Consider the following 25163-nt stretch of genomic DNA (forward strand, 5'->3'; position numbering starts at 1 on the left):
TTCCCTTGTCTTTCTTTCTATGAGCTAATGATGATGGTGGTGACTGTCAATATTTATTAAACACTATGTGTCAGGTTCTGTTCCTGGGCTCTAGACGTATTAGTTCATTTACTTCTCTCTGATCTAATTTTAGTCTCATTTATAGATGGGAGATCTGACTTGATTGCAATTTGCATGGGAAAGAAAAAAATATTCACCCTCTCCCTGAATGCCCAGTATCTGTCTCCCTTGCCTTTTATTTTCCTTGTCCATACATGAGAATGCTTCCTAACATTTTGTTTAATATACCTTTTGTTTGCTGATTGTATTTCCTTCTCTTTATGAGCTCATTCACTCTCCAACTCCGCTGCCCAGGCAAATTAGAGTGCACAGGCCTGATTGCCATTCCTTTCCTTTTCCCTTCTCTTCCCACATCCCACACCCAGCTTAACGGGAGTGCTGGCCCTTCTCACTGAGCAATAGAAGTTTTTTACTCGGGCATGGCAATTACTCAGCTTAACTTGATTGTCACAATAGGATAATGTTGTAGTCTTGGTTTTAAAACAAGAGAATAGAAATCTAGGTTTTTATTTAAAAATATATGACATTAAAATAATGATCCAAGTTTTTTTGGGGGGGAAAACAAGGAAAGCCAAAAGAAATATGCCAGTGGGTATATCTAGAATATAAGTTTGAAATCTCCATTTTGACTCCAACTAGTGTTTAGTTTATTATTTACACTGTAGGCATTAAAAATTAATTGCTACTTTTATGGTTAGAAAACATTCAACCCCACAAATTACAAACCTTAAAAATCTTAAAGAAAAGAGACAGTCATTATAAAAGTCACCGACTCCAATAATTAAGAAATTAATTTAAGAGTAATATAAATCTCTGTTATGAGGCTTTTGTTTTCTTATTCTGCTTCTCCAATCATATTTCTTATTCTTATAGTTCTTTTATGAACACTAAACATTTAATTAAGAATGCAATGGCAATTAAAGAGAATACAATGGCTTTTAAAGGGAAAAGCAAAGAGAATAAAATACTCAGCGATTATGATTTCATTTGATATCAGCTCCACTCAGAGAAAAATTGAAATAAAACTTAGTATAAATGCTCACAGACATGTCAGTTTGTCCCTCTGGCCTTCAGTTTCCTTTCTGTCAAATGATGGACTGACCTGCCCCTATAATCTTTTATTCTTTCCTTCCATCACACCCATAAGAAAAACAGTAAGAATTATCTGTAGAGGGAGATATTGTTAATTTTTATCAAGACTCTTACTCAAAGCCTGTTGACTTTGAGTCTCTATAGGCTCCAATGAGTCCTTTAAGACCCCCTTGTCTGTAACTGGAAAGGCTAATGCACACGTGCTTGATACTTGCTTTCTGTCTCAGTCACCTTGGGCAACTGTAACAGAATACCACAGACGGGGTGGCTTAACCAGCAGACATTTATTTCTCTCAGTTCTGGAGGCTGGAAGTCTGAGACCAGGCTTCTTCCTGCTTTCCAGATCGTGCTTTCTCACACTATGTTCACATGGCAGAGAGAGCTCTGATTCCTTCTTCACCTTAGAAGGATTCCAATCCTATCACAGGGGATCTACCCGCATGTCCTTATTCAAATCCAAGCACCTACCAAAGGCTCCACCTCCAAGTGCCATCACATTGGGGGTTAAAGCTTTAACATATTCTTGGGGGAGGAGAACACAAGCATTCAGTCCATACCACCTTCCATTGGAAAGTATTAGAGACATTACATTGTATTGCTGTGTGAATTTGGGCCAGTTACTCAATGAAGGACTTTACATAAAACCCCATTAGAATAGTAGCTGACACAGATAAGTGTTAGCTATTACCCATAGGCTATAAGGAGAGAATACATTTCCCCCAACAATGCATCAGGGATGACATCTCCCTTTATCTTTTGTGTGTAGCCCATGGCAGCCAAGTATCTTAGGTCATGGCAAAACATTGCTTTTGGTGGAAACCTCTAAATCAATGTTTGCAATCTGGGTGGGACTGAGAAAGTGTTCTATGTTTCACTGGCCTGTTTAAGTTTACACTCACATTTATAAGCCCTTAGTGCTGTCTCACTGGCTCTAATCCAAGTCGCTATGTACAACAGTTAGGCAGGTCTTCATTAGGAGTTGCTCACTCAGAGAGTATGAATTCCAGGGCAGTCGTGAGAGGAGGGTGGGCCTGAGTCTGGGCTGCAATGTGGATGAGTATTCAGTGCAGATTGTGCAGACCTTCTTTGCATTCCTCAGGAGAGAGAGGAGGAGAGCATGAGAGGAAGAGCTGGATATTAGAGGAGGGAGCACATGCTTAGTATTTCTCATCAGAAGACTTTCTTCCAAAAGAAAGACCCAGCAAGGCAGTGTTAGAACCTATAACAAAAACCATACTACTGATTTCAGCATCTTTGATACCTTTGGCAATTGAATGTCTTTTCATAGCAGTTATTTAATAAGTGTGCCTCTGATTTTTTTTTTAAACTGGCACACAAATAAAGTATATTTAAAGGGATGTGAACACAACTTCTTAACATTTCCTAGAATGGATCTTTGAAAAAAATTAATATCAGAAAAGTGTTCTCTAAAACCTTAAACTTTTGAAGAAATTACATCATTCCTAATGCATGTCAGTAAATTCACAGATTCCATGCAAATATGCTCATTAATCTTATTTCTGAGATGCAAAATAATAGAATTGAGGAAATTTGGGGTTTATTTTATTTTCTAAATAGATAACATTGAGGAAAATATAATCTAGCATGGAAATCAAATAGCTGACACAGTTTGAAATGACTGGTAAATTCTAATGCGTTTGGAGAAAGGTTAAGGAGGAGAAATTATTCTTCAACAGATAGTCTGAGGTCCTGAGGCTTCCCGTGGGAAGGAGAATGCATTGCTATAAACATAAAGGCTTTTTGGTTATGGAAATTTTCAAAATTAAAGGAAAATAGAAAGATCAAACTACTAAGATAATATCAAATACTAGCCTGGAACCTATAGCAGAAGAAAAAATATTATATAAGATAATAATGGCCCAGCCGGTGTGGTGTCAATTTATGAACCAGGGGGTCAGGGTTTTATTCCTGATTAGGGCACATGCTCAGGTTGTGAACTCTGTCCCCAGTGTGGGGCATGCAGGAGGCAGCTAATCAATGATTCTCTCTTATCATTGATGTTTCTATTTCTCCCCCTCTCCCTTTCTCTCTAAAATCAATAAACATTTAAAAATACAAGATAATAATGGGTCAATTGAAAAAGTGAAATAAGAGGAGCAGTTTAGATAAAAGAATTCTATCAGTGAAAGAAGGTGAAGGGATTAGCCAAAGAACATATATGCATAATCCCTAGACACAGACAACAATGTGGTATTGGCCAGAGGGAAGGGGGATGAGGTGGGCAAACTGGGGATAGGGACATCTATAATAGTGTTAACAATAAAATAAATATGTAACTAATTTATTGACTCCTTTAAAACTATATTGTGATTGCATAAGAACATACCTTTATTAGGAAATACACATTGAAGTGTTTAAAGGTAAAGACTCATAGTGTATGCAACTTACTTTCTAATTGTGTAGGAAAAATATTTATATTTTTATACATAATATTGTATTATATAACTGTATATAAATACACTCACATATATAAATACAAATACATATTTGCACCCAGAGCCTTAGTCTGAGCAGGCTGCTAAATAAAAATACTATAAACTAGGAGACTTATAGACACGAACATTTTTTTCCTCACAGTTCTGGAGACTGGTAAGTCCATGATCATGGCACTGACAGATTTGGTGTCTGGTGAGAGCCATTGTCTCACTGTAACCTCACATAGTGGAAGGGGTAAGGGAGCTATCTCAGGCCTCTTTTATAAGGACACAGACCCTATTTTTGAGGGTTTTGCCCTTAAGGCCCCATTCTTAATACCATCTCCCTGGGAGTTTAGATTTCAACATTGGAATTTTGTGAGGATACAAACATTCAGTCCACAGGGAGAACAAATGATAAACGAAATGGCACAAAATGTTATCAATAATTGAATCTGGCTAAAGGGTATGCGAGTCCATTCTATATTATTCTTAATCTTGAAACTTTTTTGTAAGTGTTAAAGTGTCTTTAAATAAAAGGAAAAAGAATAAATAAAAAATCATCATCGGCAATTTTGAGAAGGAAAAACAAAGTTTGAGGAATCACAATACTTGAAATCACTTAGAACTGGCATATAGATCAATGGAACAGAACAGAGAACTCAGAAATAGACCCAAGCCACTATGCTCAATTAATATTTGACAAAAGAGGCAAAGAGCATACAATAGAATCAAGACAGTCTCTTCAAAAAATGCTGCTGGGAAAATTAGACAGGTGCATGCAAAAAAAAAAAAAAAAAAAAAAAAATGAAAGTAGACCACCAACTCACACCATACATAAGAATAAACTCAAAATGGATGAAAGACTTAAATGTAAGTCATGAAACCGTAAGAATCCTAGAAGAAGCCATAGCAGCAAAATCTCAGACATCTTTCATAGCAATATTTATAGATACATCTCCTAAGGCAAAGGAAACTAAGGAGAAAATAAATAGATGGGACTACATCAAAATAAAAAGCTCTGCACAGCAAAAGAAACCATCAACAAAATGAAAAGAGAGCCCACTGTATCATGGGAGAATATTTTTGACAATGATACATCTGATAAAAGGTTAATATCCAAAATATATAAGGAACTCATATAACTTAACAAAAGGAAGACAAACAATCCAATTAAAAAATGGGCAAAGGACATAAATAGATTCTTCTCTAAAGAAGACATACAGATGGCTGAGACATATGAAAAATGCTCAAAGTCAGTAATCATCCAAGAGATGAAAATCAAGACAACAATAAGGTACCATCTTACACCTGTCAGAATGGCTACCATCAACAAATTAACAAATGACAAGTGCTGACAAGAAAGTGGAGAAAAGGGAACCCTAGTGCATTGCTGATAGGAAGGCAGACTGGTGCAATCATTATGTAAAACACTATATAGTTTCCTCAAAAATTATTAGTAAATATAGATCTGCCATTTGGCTCAGTGATCCCATATTCTGGGAATATATCCTAAGAAACCTGGAACACCAATCAGAAAGAATGTATGCAATCCTATGTTCATAGCAGCACACTTTAAGTGCCCATCAGTACATGAGTGGATAAAAAAAAACTGAGGTACATTTATACCATGGAATACTATGCAACAGTGAAAAAGAAGGGTCTCTTACCTTTTAAGACAGCACAGAGGGACCTGGAGATTATCATGCTAAGTAAAATAAGTCAGTCAGAGAAAGACAAGTATCACATGATCACACTCATATGTGTAATCTAAGTAACAACATAAACTGATTAACAGAGTGGATCCAGGGCCATGGAAGCATGGAACAGAATATGGAATCTTGGAGGGAAGGCAAGGGAGGGTGGGTGAGTGAAAAGTAATCAACCAAAGACGTTGAATGCATATATGCATAATCCATGGACACAGACAATAGGGTACTGAAGGCCTGAGGTAGGGATGGGGGAATGGGAGCAGGCTGGAGGGGATCAATGGGGAAAAAAGGGGGGGGGGGGCATATGTAATACTTTCAATAATAAAGAATTATTTTTTAAAAATTCAGCATCAACCACCCAAAATTAAAACTTTCTCATTTTCAACATCCCATTATTTGGAATGACTTGGAGGTGGCACAGTGCACGTCATTGTTAGCTAATTGTTAAAGAGAATACCACAGGTGGAAAACAAACTTCAATTAACAGTGTAAAGGAAGGCTCTTTGAACAAGAAAACACACTTGGCTGATGATTACAAATTGGAAAAAGCCACCCTGATGTAGAGAAACTAACAGCCTTGAATGGGAGTCAGTGCAGACTCTAGGCAGAGTTGCTGCCTGTGCAGGGACGATGGGTCTTCTTAGATGTCTCTGGTAAGCCTACGTTAGCGGCCAGGCTGGCATGTAGAGAGGAAGGAGAAAGAGGAAAAGAACTGGGAGAAATGTATAATAGAAAGAGGAGAGTAGCGGTAATAATAGCTACTATTCATTGGGAGCTTACTATGTGCTGGCTTTGTTTTTTGGTTCTTTTACTTTCATTTCTATCTCTCCTGCTTCTGCGAAGAAGCCTATGAAGTTTAGTATTCTCATTTCCATTTTATAGGTAAAGAACCTGTGACTCAGAAAAGCTTCTGTATAGGTTAGACTGTGGCAGAGCTGATATTTTAACTGAAGTCTGCCTGACCTCAAAGCCATTAGCCAGCACGGTATATGTTCCCTCAGTGTCTCTTACGAAGAAGGGGAATGAGGTTGCCTCAGCAGTTCCCTCAAAGGCCTATTGGCAGCTCCTGGGCTGGGCCGTAGATGTCAAGATGTTAAGAACATCCACCTTGACTTTGGCTGTTCTAGCCTTAAGACCTTGAAGTCAATAAAAAACGGTTGGCACATCCCAAGGAGTAGTTTTTTTAGATTGCCTAGCACCTAGGGCCAAGAGAAGCAAAAAAAAAAAAAAAAAATTCTCATGTGGCCTCATGTAGTTCCAACTCCCTTTCCTTCTTGCTATGCAGACATGCACTGTGAAGTGTAAGAAGTGATTTGGGGGCCAAAGACTACAGTATAGTTGGAAAACTCTTGCCTCATGCAGAAGCAGCTGTGGAGTTCTTGGTATTATTCTTTCTCTGACTGTTAAAGAAACCAAGTGAAAATGTACTCAATGGATGATAGGCAGTTTGTTTAAAGAATAGCACACATCACAGAGATATTAACTTGTTCACTATATTTTCAGTAGGTGGATACTAGGTTTCCAGATAGAGCCAATAAAAGAATAGATTTATGGATGGAGATCTTCAGCATTCAGGTTTTATTTTTTCCTAGCCTCCAACAAAACCAAATTATGATTCAACCTTGCTTATGAGTTCATTTCTTGTTTTCAAAGACCAAGGATGCCCAAGTTTAATTGGATAATTACTTTTTAAGTACCGCTAATTCTACTGTTATGTCAAGGCTAAAAGTTAATTTCATCATGCCCAATGTGCAGGCTGAAAAGGAGAATTGGCCAAATCAGCTGTTATAGGATATGTAGCTCATTAAAAATTGTCTTGCTTATAAGAATCCGTTAGAATTTCCTCAGTCTTAGTTTTCTTGATTCTGTTCCATCGTTGGATTTCAGGTTCTTGTGTATAGGTAATATAGTTCACATATCCAAATCAAATGTTCCCAAAGAACCAAATGGTCATTATTATTAATCTCCAGTGTAGAAAACCCCCAGTTAGTTTGTCTTTGTTTTTTTGCTTGTCGGGTATTTATTTATTTATTTATTTATTTATTTGCTGTTAGTGGAAAAGATTAAACAGTACTGTTAAGTAATTTTTTAAATGTACTGAACATTTATTCTGGGTCAGATAGGATGACACTGAGACATAGTGTATGATCTCAAGGTTATCCTAATCCAAGAGGAGAATCTGGGAAACGAACAAACACCACATGTTGAGGGAGAGAGCTATTGCCCCTGCCCTTGAGGTTGGCTACTCCTACCTTTTATCTCAGTGAAAATGTCTACTTCACACAAAAGGACACACCCAAAGGCACTCTGTCCGTCTGAATATGTGTTTCTCTTGGAAAAAGGAATTAAGAGGGGATATGGGGCCAAAGGAGAGAAGGGACTTGATAGTCTTCTAAGCTTATGGTAAGGCATGGACAAAGAAGCCTGTGGTCAGACAATGACCTGCCAAGGATTGAGGCTCTTTTCCTTGTCTGGAGAAGCAAAGCTGCTGGAAAGTGGTTGCAGTCATATTGATGTACAGGAGGAGCATTGTCCCATTCATTTTAAGCCAATTCAATAGGCTAAGAAGGATGAGAAATACCTTTGAATACTTGATTATTCACATTGCTCCTCTGTACATTGGCTGCAGAGAAAAATGGATGAGGAAAGGAGAAGTGTAATTCTTGGGACATAATTTTTATTTGCAGCACTAGAGCAACTAACTTATAGAGAAGAGTAAGATACAGCCAACTTTTTGCCTTCAAAAAAGCCCAGCTGGTTCAAAAAAGCAAAGAAAGGTTTTCTACATATTTATCCCAGGTGGAGAAGTATTCTTTGGAGCACTTGCTAGAACTCCTTTGCATAGATCTTCTTTTGATACATTTGCAGAAAAGTGGTTTTGAGGTGTGGTTGGTTCATCAAGCAGAAAGAAGGTTGTATTTGGCTTCCTAAGTGGTGGTCAAGTCTGGAGATGAGTGAAGGAAATTTTATGTCAGGTTTTTGGTTATTTTAAATTTAATTGATAGAATCAAGAACTACATTCAAAGGCTATTTAGGCCAACGTTTTCTGAGAAATTCACCAGATGTTATGTGGTTATATGTGAGAACACCTGAAAAAGATTTTTGAACACTAAAGTCTGAATCGAAGAATATTCCTTAACATTTTTAATTTTTCTTGAAAAGACTCTTATGACTGAAGAATAATAATGTTTAGGAGGTGAGCTTACCAAGGCCCAATCAGTGAAGCCAGAGCTACGTGAAGCCTCAAATCAACATCTGCCTTGTGGGGCCTTAGAATTATTTTAAATGAAAAGGGTAAATGTCCATACTGCAAGTAGAAGTAGTCATTAAGACAGGCACAATCACCACCAAAATAGCCCACTTTGTAACATAAGTGCGTTTCATTATTGGACATTATCATAAGCCAGAACTGAACATGATAACTCAAATTTACCAGACAGTTTATTTCCTGAGAAAATCCTTACTTTCTTCTCCATTTTTCTCAAACTCTGATATCTGATAATGGAGAATGTTACAGAAAACAACTAAAGAAAACTCATCACGTGAGGTTTAAATCATATATAGCAAGTAAGAAGTGATTGCCAAAGCTTATAGGTTTGTAATTGCACTGAATATAGTTATGTTATCAGCTAGAATCACTAGGATATCTTTGTATCCCTGAGGATATAGGGGAGGCAAAACTTTACCTATATTCATCTAAGTTTTTAGCTGGGGCTGTTTCACAAAAAGATAGATAACAAGAGAAAACATTTATTAACTCCTGCTACATGCATCAGAAATTGCTAAACCCCAAACAACAAAAAATGGCAGCTTTGAAGTCTAGTTTAAATAGCATCTTCACAAAAAAGTCACAATAATAAATTTGTAGGAAAATGACAGGACAAAAGAAGGCAGTTTTAGACTTCCAAAGATGGGTAACTATGGGAAGGTAAATATATGGCAGTTAGATTTGTTGGCAGATTGTTCTGGTGCCATCTCTGGGCTGATAAGTCTGTCTCCAGTTAAAGAATTTATATCTTGCATTTGGGCAGAAAAGGGGGGGGGGGGGGCGGTTCTTTTTTCTACATTTGCTGCTGCTTAATTGCCTTTAGCTCAAAATAATTTTTAGGTCAAAGAGGGCTATTTTGGGTTGACATATTCTGGTTTTCTTCAAGTGCCAGTTAACAAGGGCCCTCCCTGGCCAAAGATGGTCTTTAGTACTTGGTGTCCTCTTTCTTCTTATGTCCTTCCTACTCATAACCATGTTCCTTTTCTACTAGAGTTTCAACAGTGGAAAATGGTCCGATGCCTTTTTTGTAATTTTTTATTTTTATTTTTCAATCATACTTAGAGAAGATCTGAAAAGAGTCTCGGAACTTAATCCAGTGTTTCCTAATATTAGCCATTATGTGTATTGCTATCTTATTGTGTTTTGAATGAACATTTTCCTAATGACTACTGATGTTGAGCACTTTTTCATGTGCTTATTTACCATTCATATGTCTCTATTCTGAAACATCTATTAAGAAATGTCTTCATTTTTAAAATTGGGTTGTATGTTTTCTTTTTATTGTGTTTTGGATGTTCTTTATATATTCTGGATATAAGTTAATGATCATATACATAACTGGCAGATTTTCCCCAGTCTTTTATGTTCTTTTTTTCTTTTTGTATAACCAAGTTTCAGCCTTATATCATATTACTTCTCTCTGATGGGACATCCTTTAATATGTCTTGTGGAGTAGATCTTCAGGCAATGAATTTAATCATTTTTTTTATTTGTTTGAGGAACTCTTTATTTTCTTCTTCAGTTTTGAAAGTTATTTTCAGAAGCAATAGAATTCTGGGGTTAGTAGTCTACACCAGCTCCTACTTGATCACTTTAAATATGTCTTTCATTGTCTTCTGATTTATTGGTTTCTGATGAGAAATATGTTGTCATATTTACCTTTCTTCCTTTGTATTTAATTTTCCTTTTTCTTCTAGTTGCTTTCAAAATTTTACATTTGTCTTTTGTTTTCAGCAGTTTGAATATGGCATTTGAAGGTGTGTGTTAGTCTATCTTGCTTAGTTTTCTCTGATCATCTTTCTTCTCCATTTTTCTCAAACTCTAATATCTGATAATGGGGAATGTTACAGAAAACAACTAAAGAAAACTCATCACATGAGGTTTAAATCATATATAGCAAGTAAGAAGTGATTGCCAAAGCTAATAGGTTTGTAATTGCACTGAATATAGTTGTGTTATCAGCTAGAATCACTAGGATATCTTCTTATCCTGTGACAAATTGGCATCTCTCTGATGAAATTACTTACCTGGTCCTGCATGCTGCCCACTTTTTTCTTTAGACCTTTAAGCATATTAATCATCATTATTTGTCTGGTTCAGATGGTTGCTTTGCTTTGTGTCATCTTTCTTTTCTTTGGATAGATCTCATAATATTTTTTAAAAAAAAACTGGTGTCTTGTATTGGATGAGAAAAACTGAGATAAATAATTTTAATGCCTGGAAAAAGATATACCTTTGATGATGCTGAGAGAGAAGAAATATTAAATGTTATCTTAGCCTGTCAATGTCCTATATTGGTTTGTGCTATGTATTATAGAATGTATGTCAACATACTGATTACTGTGAGACTGGGACATATCTATTTTGGTCAAGAAAATACCTATTTTAGAAATAGTTTTTTTTAGCCATTATCTGAATTTTTACTTCTTTCTATGTTTGACACAGCTATTCATTATACAGAACAGCATTTTTCTTGAACTTTCAAAATACAGCAGATATACTGGGAAGCTGAATTTGTATGATCTATCGTGTAGACATGCCTTAATTATTTTTAGTTGTGTTTCCTGTTCTGGAAGTTTTTCAAAGTCATTTACTTATTTCCACATGTACCACAAAGACCTCTCTTTCAATACCACTAATAATAAAAGTATAATATGCTAATTAGTCTGGACCACCTTCCAGATGTCCTTCTGGATGACCTTCCAGACAAAGACAGAACTGCGAGGGAAGCCCGGGTCCTGGGTGCATGCTGGTGGCTGGAGAGAAGCCTGGGTCCTGGGTGCCGAAGGGAAGCCAGTGCTGGCAACTGGGAGAAGAAAAGCCTACTCTTGCACGAATTTCATGCATCAAGCCTCTAGTATTATAATTAACTAAAATATATCAGCTGAGTTATTGCAACAAAGGATTTCATAGAAACAAAAAGGTGTAATCTCATTCCATAGTTTTTTAAGTTTCTCATTCAGACCATGGATTAGAAAAATATAGCTGGCATGCTGGCCCTGTTTTTATAAATAAAGTTTTATTAGAACAAAACCACCCTTACTGGTGTATATACTGTCTCTGGCTATTTTCACTCTACAAGGACAGAACTGATCAGTCTTGACAGAGACTGTATTGCTCAGAAGCCATATTTAATATCTGGCCCTTTAAAAAAGGGTTTGGTGTTTTAGACAAAAGACAAAAAATAAGAAATGAATACATTTATATATGACCACAAGCTATTGTGTGACTCATTTAATTTCCACAGCAAAATTGTTCGTTGTATGAAAATTACTTATTTATACTTAATTTTTTTTAGAAGGCCCCAACTTGCTTTGCGATGCTCAGAGACAATGTCAATAGCCTCTTTAAGCTAGTTTGGAAATCTCTCCAATTCTCCCTTCTGCTTTCATTTCTCATTAGTTTTGGAACAAAAATTAAGTAAAGTTGAAAGCCAATCAACTAGGTTTGGGAGGAAAAACTAAGCAGAGTTGAGAGAGAGAATTAGGAGTTTTATCTCAGCAAGAGATCAGGAAGGGAGAAAGATATGTAATCCAAGAATAAACACATTTTACTTAGGAGTCTCTTTTATTATCCTTGGAAATTTTGCCAATGATTTTCAATGAAAACGAATTTTCTATCTAAATTAGGAAATGCTGGTAGAGGCATTACATTTTTCTTTTTTAAAATTGTATCTGAGGAATTTATTGAAAGATAAGTTGGAAAATGCTCTCTCTCACACCAAGACACACACACACACACCCACACACACACACATGCACACAGCTTTTTTGGGGGGGAAATCTGGATTCTCATGCAAGAACAACAGGGTTAGATTTAGGACTTGACCTTTCCACAGAGAGCTGTCAGACATACAAACTATAGGAACCAGTATCGTTTGGGAAGCTGTCTGAGATGGCTGGACATCCTGGAGTCCAGGTTGTTCTGAAATCTGATTCTAGCAGTAAGCTGAGGTGTTCTTTTACTCATATTTCTATAGAAAGGACAAAAGACTTAATCAGGAGTCAAATCCACACTATTAAATTAACTTAAATGTATTTGCTAGGGGTACTTCATGAGTTTATATAAGCTGATTCTTTGCAAACATTTCAAGTTAGGCCATGGCATTTTTAAAAATTCTCACTCAAAGATATGTTTGTATTGAAGAGAGAGAGAGAGAGAGAGAGAGAGAGAGAGAGAGAGAGAGAGAGAGAGATCAATTGGTTGCCTCCAATACACATTCTGACCAGGGATAGAATTCACAACCTAGGTATGTGCCCTGACAGGGAATCAAACCCGCAATATTTTGGTATTTGGGAAGATGCTTCAACCAACTGATCCATCCAACCAGAGCTGGACCACTGCACTTTGATCCCAATGGATAGTGTTTTTTGGTAATGACTGAGAGTACATCCTGTTACATCAATGTCTATCAGAGAAAGTGTTGGGCTGAACAGATTTTGTGCTTGTGAAATGAAAAATGAGATATGAATAAGAGATAAGATGCACTGTGTAATATTAAGCCAAAGAGAGTATATGTTTACTGGAAGATGCTAGAAATTTGCCTCTTTACTATATAAGAGACAGATCCATCAATATCTTAGCAATTCCTTGACCTTGTAACACCGTGCTAAAAGCAGACAAAATATCTCAGCTTTGGTTTCTACTTCCCAACCAAAATCAGAGCCTAAGATAAGGGCTTGAAGGCAGATAGTTTGTTTTGTGAAGTAACCTCCCTCTAAGAAGAGAAGGGAAAGTCAATGAAGGATGCATACTGTATTTCCCGGTGTATAAGATGACCTTTGAAACAAAAAAAGTCAACCCAAAATCGGGGGTCGTCTTATACGCCGAGTGTATCCCAAAAAATGTCTCGATATTCCGCTAAACGAATTTTCCAACTCAATCCTGAAAATTGTCTGGATATGCCGCTAAGCGAATTTTTCAACTCGATCCCACACCAATCACTGCAAGGCTGCTTGGACAGCCTCTCTAACTCAGCCAATCCAAGCAGGCTTTTTAATGCATGCAAATTATACTACATGTTCTGTACCCGAAGCTACACTGTGTTCTAGTAAAAAGCCTGCTCAGATTGGCCAGAGTCAGAGAGGCAGTCTATTAAAAAAAAGAATTGGTGTTGCCTCGGAAGTGGGGAGTAGTATTATACAGCGAATATAGGCCTAAACCTATGTTTTAACTATAAAATTAGGGGGTCGTCTTATACGCCGGAAAATATGGTAATTGAGTTGATTACTATTGTGAGGAACTGGTGCTCACACTGGCTTCTTCTGAAGATCTGTGTAGATTACCAAAATAGCTCATCTGTGCAACAGAAGGAAGATGTTCCTATTGCATTGGTCAAGAGTCCCCACAGGAGGTACCTCCCTGCACTTTCATGTTGTATGTGTGCAATGCTGAGCAAGTTGCCACATTTTGGATGTGTCTTTTGTTTGAAGTGTATCCTTGGGAATGTGGAGGTATTATTGATTTGAGAAAATGCTAAGTAATTGATTTGCTACCTGAAAAATTTAAAGTTCTGAAAGTTTAAGGTCTCTTGCCAAAAAGAGGTTTTAAAGCTAACACCTTAATTTTAATGGAGAAAGGGGAGGACAAGCCCTTTCCACTCAGAACAGGTAATCCAATTCCAGCTAGCAGCTATCTTTAAACAATGTGTTCATTTACATTTGAATGGCTACGCCTTTTGATAGCCTAAGGGCAAGTTTACATGTAAACAAGTTTGTTTCTCAGTTCCCAGGGCAGAAAAAACAAGGTTTGAAATTATTAGATTTTAAAATTTATTCTTAAAAATATAAAAGTTTATTAATTTAAAAAAAACAAGGAAATTAAAAAACCTGATGAACAATATTAACTGTTGATTATAATAGAATCAGAGATACAGGAGGGGAGTGGACTGACAATTCTCAGGGAAAAGGGGATTGGTGGATGCGGGAAGAGACTGAACATAAACTGTGCATCTATGGATGAGGACAATGGGGGGTGGGGAAAGGGCAGAGGGTGGGGTGGAAACCAGGTGGAGGGGGGAAGAAATGAGGAACCTTTGTATAATATAAACAATAAAGATTGATTAAAAAAAAAAAAAAAAAAAAGAGTCTAGACCTGTAGTGTCAGAGCTTCAGGGAGCAAAGTGAAGAACAAAGAGTACAGCTAAGATAAGGCACTGTCAGCTTGCCCCTGTGAGAAGCTGGCTGTTGTAGCAACAGCTGGAATCAAGGTGTACTGTGAGGATATTAGGCAGGAAGAGGAAATAGAAATATGTTTTGGAGTTATATATTGCTATATAATAAATTACCCATAAGTGTAATGGCTTGAAACAGCAGCATTTATTAGCTCCATTTTAGTAGGATAGAAATCCAGGTGTCCTTTAGCTCAGTCCTTTGCTTAATTCATGGGCTATAGTCAAGGTCTTGGCTATAGTCATTAGAAAGCTCAATTGGGAAAAGATGTTTTTCCAAGCTCACTCACATGGCTATTGGTAGGATTTGGTTCCTCTCAGGCTCTTGCTAGTCTATGGCATATGATGTTATAAGATGGAGCATTGAGAGGCACATACTTACAGGAATAAAGAGTCCCTCACTTTATTTCCACCCTCATGATACCTTAATTTTGTCAGCACAGTTGTTGCTAACAGTAGTCTCAAAGAAATTTCTATTGAAAGTCATGATGAAGAGAAATGAAGTCTAAACTCAATCTCTAAAAATTGTAATAGACCGTTAATCTAAATACTGTCTCTCATATTGAAAACATAGAGGAGTCTTTCTCTATACTTACCTCTTACTTATACTTCAAGATTTATAATAAATCTAGCCTGAGGCTTTTCTTTGTGTTTCACTAAATTGCCTCTCAGTTCTTAAGACAATGCCCACAGGAAAGCAGCATTCCAGTCCAGATTGCCTCCAGATAGGATTTTCCCAACAGGAGTCCTGTGCTGGCATTTATCTCTCTCTAGAAAGAATATCAGTTATCAGGGACAAAAGATTGATAGAGTTCAATAAGGCCAGATGTCTGAATAATCTGCACCCTTGACTTTCACACTGTGGGCAGTTTTACCCTTCCAAACTCAATGTGAGCATGCCACTTCCCTTCTAAACAATTGTTTTGGATAGAATTTTATATGGGCAATAAATTGAATTTGTTAGACCTGTATGTACTCACATGGAAAGATCCCCATGATACATTGATAGAGGAAGCACATTGCAAAATAACATATTAGGTGGTTCTCATTTCAAAATAAAATCGGCATTGAAAAGCCTGCATGAATATAAAAGTATAAATAATGGAGGCTATGGTAAAGTGGATTTTCACCTTTCCTCAACTATTTTGAAACGTTTGAGATTTTTTATAAGTCATGAATTACTCATGTAATCAGAAAAATATATAATTTTAAAAAATACAATAGTTGCCTAAACATTGTTTAACACATAAATTTCAACCTCCCCAGCCATATCCAAACATACTTCTTGATCTGACTCTAACCTATGCTTGGTCTTATCTCTCATAATTCCCTTTCTGCAGAGGTCACATGCTAAGCAGCAGAACTATATCCTGAAGATGCTATTTCTTCTGTCTCAAATACTCTTTCTCCCCTGTTTATTAAATGAACTCCTATTTATCACTTAAAGTCCATCCTAAAGGCATCACTTCTATGAAGCATCTTCAGATTTCCCAAGCTTCATCCTCGATCTCGGAACTGTGTCTCTTATAATAACCTTTATCCCATGGGATTTTAACTCTTCCATTTCTTTCCTTCTGGGGTGAACACAAGAATTCTGTATTTATTCTGCATGTTTTCTCTAGGATTGGTGAGCACAGATTTTCATTTTCTTTGCATATCTTTCTATGCTACAATGTTAAGTGCCATTTAGCTTTAGTGATGTAAACTAGACTGAATGACAATAGCATAAAGTAAAAAGAGTAAATATTTCCCTATCCTTTCAAATTGTCTTTGCTGTTGAATTTGTTATCTGGAATTTTAAATATATTTCTAGAAGTTTACATGATAAGAGAGTAAAGAGAAAAATGATAACATATAAAGAGTAGGTTACTCATGATACAAGGGTGATTTTAAAATCTTTCTATATACCCTGAAAATTTCCTTTTGTTTAGGAATTCTGGATATGCATACGTAAATATAAATAGTTTAGGTTATAGCTAATTTCCTCATAAGAAACTGAAGGCATGGAAGAGGAAGCTGGATTCTATTTCACTAAACCAAGCTGACAGCTCTGGTCTGATCCCAGAATCTTAAAGGCTACACAGAGATAGAAAACAGCCCAACATGCAACTCAGACCACTAGTGAGTTTGCCAAGCTACAGGTTAATAGCAAGTTCCAGTGGATTTATAAACTGCCCAAACTTGGCACACACTTGACTCAGTTTTATTAGTCTGTTCACACTTCAGTGTCATGTAGAATAATTCAAAAGATGATTCTTGAGAAGAACAATGTGATCTGTGCAATGGCTGACTGAGAAATGACATCTCCCAAATGACATGGGGTGTCTATGTTTTAATTACCTTTGTCCCCAAGGCAAAGAAAATATTCCAAAGACAGCAAATGGAAACCCTAAAATAATGCCCACTCTAAATGTTAAGTAATCATTCTTTTAGGCTGAATTTATTTATACTTAAACATTAAAATCAGAATTTCTAGCTTTTAGAATTTCTCAAAAAGTGAGGACAGAAGGTCTGCATTGTTTCACATGTTAAGCTTTAATAAAGAGAAATATCTGTTGTGGCCAATGGCTGCCAATACTAGCCAATGGTTAACAAGATGCTAATGTAGAGAAGTATTAATCAAGACAAAGTAAGAATTAAAAATAGACCAAATTATCATTAACATCTAAATGCCAATAAAAATGAAAAATCAAAATGAAATCAAAAGAAAATTACCTATAAAAATCTCTGGAGCCCCTGAGCCCATCGATCCACAGGGCATACTTGGGAGCCACTATAAGCCCCTGCTGGGTGCAGTCTTGGACGAACAGGGATGCCATTCATGATGTTCAACACCAATATGTCCATGAATGTAATCTATGGACTTTGTTATTATAATAATGAGGTGTCAATGTGGGTTTATTAGTGTAACAAATATCCACTGTGGTACAGAATATCTGTAGTAGGTGTGTGGAGACAAAGGGAATATGTGAACTCCATACTCTCTACTCATTTTTGTTGTGAATCTAAAACTGTTCTAAAAAAGAAAATTTACTCATTTAAAAACAAACAAACCACAGTGAAATATCATTAAACACCTATCAGAATGGCTAAAATGAAAAATAACGCCAACATATCATCCTAAGCAAAAATTTGGAAAAACTGAATCACTTATACATTGTTCATGGGAATGTAAAAATAATACAAACATTCTGGAAAATGGTTGGCAGTTCCTTAAACATGCAACAACTATCCAATCCAGCAATTGCTCTTTGCTCTCTTATCTTCTCAACCCAGAGAAATAAAGACTTAGGTTCTCACAAAAGCTGTACATAAATGTTTACAGCAGCTTTATTCATTACAGTCCCAAACTGGGAACAACCAGATGTCCTTTGGTGGGTGAACAGTTAGACATACTGTGGTGGATCCACAACATGGACTGCTCAGGAAGAACACAGAGAACAAACTGGGTACAAGCAATAACCTGGGCGAATATCCAAAAAATTAAGCTGAGTGGAAAAGCCTATGCCAAAAGTTTACATACTGTATGATTCCATTTATACAACAGTCATGAAAGGACAAAACAGAAATGGAGAACAAATTGGTGGTTGCCAGGGTTAAAGGAGGGAATAGGGCATGAGAGAAGAGGATGTGGCGATAGAAGCATAACAGGAGACATCCCTGTGGTAATGAAAATGTCAGTGTCTTGACTGTGTCAATGTCAATATCCTGATTATGATTTTGTACTGTAGTCTTGTAAGATGTTATCACGGGAGTGAACTAGGCAAAGGGAACACAGGATCTCTCTGTATTATTAGAACTGCATGGAATTCTAAAATTATGTTAAAATAAAAAAGGTTTAAAATAAATAGTGTAAATCAAAAAAGCTGATTAAAACTTTATGATTTTTCTTAAACAAACAAACAAACAAACAAACAAAACACCTCACAACTGTCCTCAGAAGCTATTGGGCTCTCTTTCTAGTCAAAAGAGTAAAGATTCTTCTATGTGAACATTTTAAGAGTCTGGACATCAGGAGAAAAAGAGAAAATAAAATGAGAAAAAGAAAATAATGGAAAGCTCTTTACATGCCTACCATATTGGTTAAATAAATTATGGTCCATTCATGCAATAAATGTAGCTATTACAAAATCAGTTATAAAAGAATAGTTACTAAGGGGGAAAATGGGTTCTATTAGTACATTAAAACATAGGTAAATATATATAAAGATTGTAAAATGTTTATAAATTAACTCAACAAATCTTACATAATCAACAAAAACCTCATATATCTGTCAGGTATTGGATGCAAGGGTGAGCAGAAAAGCTCTCACAGTCACAGTGCCTATCCTCATGAAACTCACATTGGATACATGGATTTCCCACTCTTCTTTGTTTCAGCATCAGTACATTTAATTTTTCATTTGCTTATTGAATACAGATTCTATTCTCAGTACACTGAAAAGTTTCATGTGGGATCCAAATGGCAGATTTTATATAGTTTGTAACTTTAAATGGATTATAATTTAGGTAGAGGGACAAGATTCATGAACAAATAATAAAAATCAGAGAATATCATATAGCATATATGTCTGCAACGATATAAGGTTTCAGATCTGAGACATCACTCTGGTTATGCATGGGGAATGGTTAACCCTGCTGAGTGTGCCCTGCCACCTCCCAGATCAGTAGCTCCTAAGGAAACAATCTCTCATGGTTGAATCTTGGCTTGAGTTTCTCTCTGTAACCAAGACCTCAGTTATTCTTCAAAGCCAATATTTTTAAAATATATTTTTATTGATTTCAAAGAGGAAGAGAGAGAGAGAGAGAGAGGGAGAGAGAAACATCAATGATGAGAGAGTATCCTTGATCAGCCTCCTGCACGCCCCACACTGGAGATCAAGCCCACAATCCAGGCATGTGCTCAGACTGGGAATCAAATTGTGACCTCCTGGTTCATAGGTTGACACTCATTCACTGAGCAATGCTAGCTGGGCCTCTTCAAAACCAATTTTATTGTTTTGAGCATGCTTGTTGTAACTGTTTCCCTACTAGCCGACACTAGTATTTCATTTTAATGTGGTCTGTGCACTTTCTGAGTTTGCATTGGCCTAATCTGAGCTCAGTGTTCCTGTGACATTCTCCACTCCCTTTCCAATGGAATTGGCGAAAGTGTTTGACTCTTTTTTCTGTGTTGGTGACACCACTGAGCACATTAAAGTAGACTTAAAGAAAGCCTTGGAATTCTTTTTCCCAGCATGGAGTCTCTAGTAGCTGAAAAAGACATTTTCCAGAGCAGTTGGGACAGCCTCCTGGAGAAGCTGCGGGAAATGGTGCTTCCGCAGTGGCATCTGAAAGGGAAGTGTTTCATCCAAGGGCACAGAAAATGGCACTTGTAGGAATGCGTGTGGGGCACTGATAATGTCATTAAATAAGTTCTGTGTAGCCTTTCAGAAGTACACTGTTACCCTTGGCGAAGCCATCCCTATACATTGAAGAGGAAGAAAACATACTTCATTATATGGCTTCTACTTATCCTTTCTAGCTAAGAGAGTAAGAAGCATTGGCCTCCACCTCTGGGAAGCACGTCATGAACTAAGGCCTTCCCATTACCAGAAAAGGACACGGTTTCCCTTGGCTCTCAGGACCCTGAGCACTTCCACATCCCTCCACAACTCAAAATTCCACCCAGACTATGACTTCTTGGACGTTGTTCAGTGCATGGGTGGAAATTGTTTGCAATGAGTCTCACTCAGCAACTCAGGGTAAACGGCTCTGTGTGGTTTTGTCCTAGTCTGTGGAATAAGCCTTAATAAAACTCACATGCCTAAGACCCTGTGGTTGCCTGTGAAACGATTTCATCTAACAATGAACTATTTGGATTGGCTGACGTGGACTACCAGCTGGCTAAACATTAGTGAAGCCGGGCGTATTGAAATGGCGTCATTCGTAGAAGTTGGCATATAGCTCATGGAGATACAGCCACTATAACAGGACTGTGTCCAGCAAATAATGGGAAATACTGTAAGAGTGAAGGTGAAACCTCAAGCCCACAATATTTATAAAGTGCTTTGCAATTGCAAATGGATTTTTCTAAAGAGTCATTTTTCTCCCTTTCAAAAGTTTACTTGTATATCCAACATCACGATAGCCTGAAATAAAAGTAAAATATTCCTCTAAGGAAACAATGGTGGTTTGTTACGGAACCCAGACCAAATCTCCCAAGAGGCCATCTTACTGTTATTGTTTAAGCCACATTGACCTGGGGCTTAGAAAACGCAATCTCAGCAGCAGTCTTTATTCCTTTTACATGTTAGCTGCCTCCCGTGACAAGCCTTTAGGGTTACAAAAAAAAAAAAAAAAAAAATGTACAGTGAAAACTCTCATTGTTTGTTTTTCCTGAAGTTCCCTATAAAACGTTAGTGTCTTTGAAGGGGTTCTCCTTGAATTGAACTCCTGAGGTTGGAGATTTACCAGGTTGATTTAGGAGTTTGAAATCCTGGAGCGTTTCCATAAACCGAGGATTTACAGTTCATAAATATAATGACAAAAGTGTGAAGATACATTTTTGTTCTTGAAAAACTATTGGAACAAAGCTACTTTTCATAAAAAAGCTCCAGTGCTGCCATTCCCTTCAGACAGAAGTCTGTTCTGGCTATGCGAAGTAGCTTCTTACTGCCATTCATTTAAGATGGGCTTCATCCCTGTTTCACGGGGAGCCACGTCCTCTGAAGGTGTGCAGATGGAGAGAGAAATTGAACACTGGGACCTTTAACCGGTGAAGAGCATAAAGAAATGGAAGGAAAACGTGTTGCAAGACAGAGCACATTCCTTCTGTTTGCCTCATCCCTGAAGGGGCTCAGCTCCCAGATCACTTCAGTCTGGTTCTGATATTTACTCTGAGATTATTAGTTACATTATTTCCCACATATGGCAGCAAGTGCCTTGGTTATTAATTGCCATTAAATTGTCTACTCTGACTAACTGTTTGGGGAAAGAAAAACATGCCATGCTCTGGCCTTATACAATGTTATGGGGAACAATAAGGAAATTGTGTCACTAATGGAACTTCTCAATAGATGATAGAAGTGGTGTGAGATTAGCAGTTGCATAGCTGTGCAGAAGGCCTGGGTTGAATAATTGCAATGGATTCATGAGTCTGGGGAAATCTCTGGACTTTCTTTCAATTTAGTTGTAAATTGAGTTGACATGATTTCCAAACCTAGGATGAATGTTGGAGCTTACCTTGAGGTTAAAGAAAGGGCAGCCTTCCTTTCTGTGTTCCAATTTGCTTACTTTAGCCCAATTCTTAGAAAGGGAAACTCATGGCTCCATTCTGCTGTTCTAAACAGTCTGCTCTATAAATTTCTAGTAACCCAGAATGGGGGGTGTTGTGCCCCCCTCCCCTCTGATGTTTATGTTTGGTTGTGATTGGAAACAAGCTGATCTAACGGGAAGAGTACTAAACCATGAGTCAGATTAGCTATGTTCTAGTCCTATGTTTCAACATTGTAAATAATTTATTGTCAAACTGGGACGCTTTGAGAATGGAAGGGGGTGCTAGTAATACTTAGACCAGGACAACAGACATAAATCAAGAGTGTCTTGGTTAACACTGGGATGTAAGATTGTCCGGCCACTTACTAGTACTGTATGTTTGGGTAAAGGAACCCAGCTCCTTGAAGTTTTAGTTCCTCATCTGTAAAATGGAAATAATAAGTCCTCTATTTTTAGGATTATTGTAAAGATATGCAATAATATCTGCAAGGCCTTTGTGAACTATGAACTTTGAAACCAAATACAATGTAAGGGAAATCATAATAAATTTTATCAGCTGTAGCTGGAGAAAACTCTCAGAGAAACACCTCTGGATGTTTTCATGGACAAGAACAGAGAATTGGAAGCAATAGCCGTGGAAACAAACTCAGATAAGACGAGGTTTCTAAGGGAATATTAAAGGCAGCAAAGTAGGATGGGCTATTTTTTACATTTGTTTCCTTTAAACCAATATAATTTTAAACAAAAAGTGGGCCCTAATGTGAGACGAGAACTGTGTTTGGGGAAGTATTAGGGAATGTTGATTATCCTGATGACATAAGTAGGCAGACCTGTATCTGTTTATATTGAGAATCTGACCTGAAATATAAAGATTTGACATTGCAGAGGATTAACTGTGTTCTTAAGTTGTTATTATCCTGTCCATTAAAACTCAAGGACTCTTAGTCTTTCTCAAGTTATAATTCGATGTGTTTTAGCTTCAGTTTTTAGATCAGCCTCAGGCCCTCCACCCTATTAGGTTGTTTGTTTGTTTGTTTGTTTGTTTGTGATTAGAAGGAATTAAGATGCTTTTTAGATAGCTTTTGCCAGCATGCTGACAGCTGTGTTCATGATCCACATAGCCAAGTCCCCTCAGCCATCTGCTCAGCCTACGGGCCATAGTTCTCCATTAAGCTACTGGAGGTCAATCATTAACAAATACCTTCTGTTGGCTTATATGACCATGACCAAGAAATTTTGGTGGCAGTTTGAAGTCACTCAAGACATTTATTTAGTATGTTTTCTGTAAGAAATTAAACTCATAGCACTACCATGTTAGCACAATGTTCATTAACTAATCCTAATTCAAGGTCCATGGGAGGTATACACAGAATATCTCTTTTGCCAAATAAGGATGTTCTAGCTGTATAAGCATCGATTTAAATCACCCTACAGATATCTTGGAACATATTTTAAGTAGAGAACAGGGCTATTCAGGCAATCAACAAAGATTTGTGTTTCCCCTGCATAGGATGGAGCTAGGTACTAAGTGCTGCTGCCACCCAGTATCTGGATTTTCCAGGATACCTGGCATAGATGGGGACTAGTTCTTGATGGTGAAACATGAATGGAAGTAGAGTTACTATCCTCTAGACTCATCTCCATGTACTGGTTGAATCAGAATGTCTTTAAGATCCTGGAGGAGGGAGGGTGCGTGAAGTAAAAGAGCTTGGAGCCCTGAATAACTATGTGGAAAGTTGTTAGTCCAGAAAATTAATGTGAATGAGTAATATTGTGTAAGGATTTTAGAGGTTTTCTGTTAGAGAAACTAGTATGATTCTAAGTAATATAACTAGACACTGGGATTCTATTTATAATTTGAACCACTTCGGTTAGAATAGCTACTGGCATTATAAACATTGAAAGACAGTAAAATCTTAAATCACAAAAGAAAGATAATTATATTCACCATAATTTTGTATGAAGGTGGGGAAATTCCATTCCTATACTATTTTAATATTGGTATTAAATATAAGATATTAGAATATAAGTAGTGAAAGGATAAGAAGCCATGAAAAGTGTTTATTTCGAACGATAGAATTTTTTCAAAAGTATTAATCTGAGACATAGATTGCATAAAAGATCATTGTACAGAATAATCATCATAAATTGATGTCATTAGTTTTGTTTTTCTACAGTCATATGTTCAGCCTTTGGGTAATTCTCCAATGTCTATTAAAATCATCAATATGGGTTGTTTGTCTTGATACTATATTTAGTTAATTTTTATCATAGTTAATTTTTATCTGCAACTAGATTAATAGACCTGTTCTTAAAAAGAGAATTTTTAAGACTTAAGTTTGCACCTGACAGAAATCACTGTATGTCTTAACCACTCCACTGCCCCCAGCCTCATAAACCAATTACTGATCACTCCTATAGTTATTACCAGTTAATTCATTTATGGATTCATTATCCATCTGAGCTATTTCTCTCTACCATTCTACCACTTACAACAAAGTCTGATAAACCTAATGCTTAATTATATATAATGACAGAGCTTGTTAGAAAATATACAGGCAAGGAAACAATGGAACAGCATTTGCAAAGTGCTATAGTAAAATACTTCAACTTAGAATCCCACAACCACTAAAATTATCCTTTAAAAATTAAGGCAAAATAAGGACATTTAGTCCAACCAAATCTGAGAAAATTCATAGTAAAAACCAACTTACTCTAATAAGAAATACGAAGGAAGTTTTTTTTAATGTGGAAAGAAAATGATATCACGTGGAAATTTGGATCTTAAGAAAGATGTAAAGAGCAGCAGAAATAGTAACTATGTATACATGTTTAAAATATCTTACTTTTCATTTTTAATCTTGTTAAGAGATAATTGACTATATAAAGCAAAAATAATGTTTTGCTGGGTTTTTAACATATGTAGAATTGAAATATACACCAACAATAATATAAAAGAGAAGAAAGGGGAAATGGAGGTATACTGCTATATATTTTTTACAATATATATAAAATTATATAATCTTATTGGAAGATCACCTGTGATATGTTGAAGTTATATACTATAAAGCTTAAAGAAATGATTAAAATAGTACAAGAAAGAGTTATAGCTAAAACAATCAACAAAAGAAATGAAATAATATCATAAAAACATTCAATACAAAGCAAGA

Source organism: Pipistrellus hanaki (genome assembly GCF_964339955.1).
Source record: "Pipistrellus hanaki genome assembly, chromosome: 4".
Lineage (NCBI taxonomy): Eukaryota > Metazoa > Chordata > Mammalia > Chiroptera > Vespertilionidae > Pipistrellus > Pipistrellus hanaki.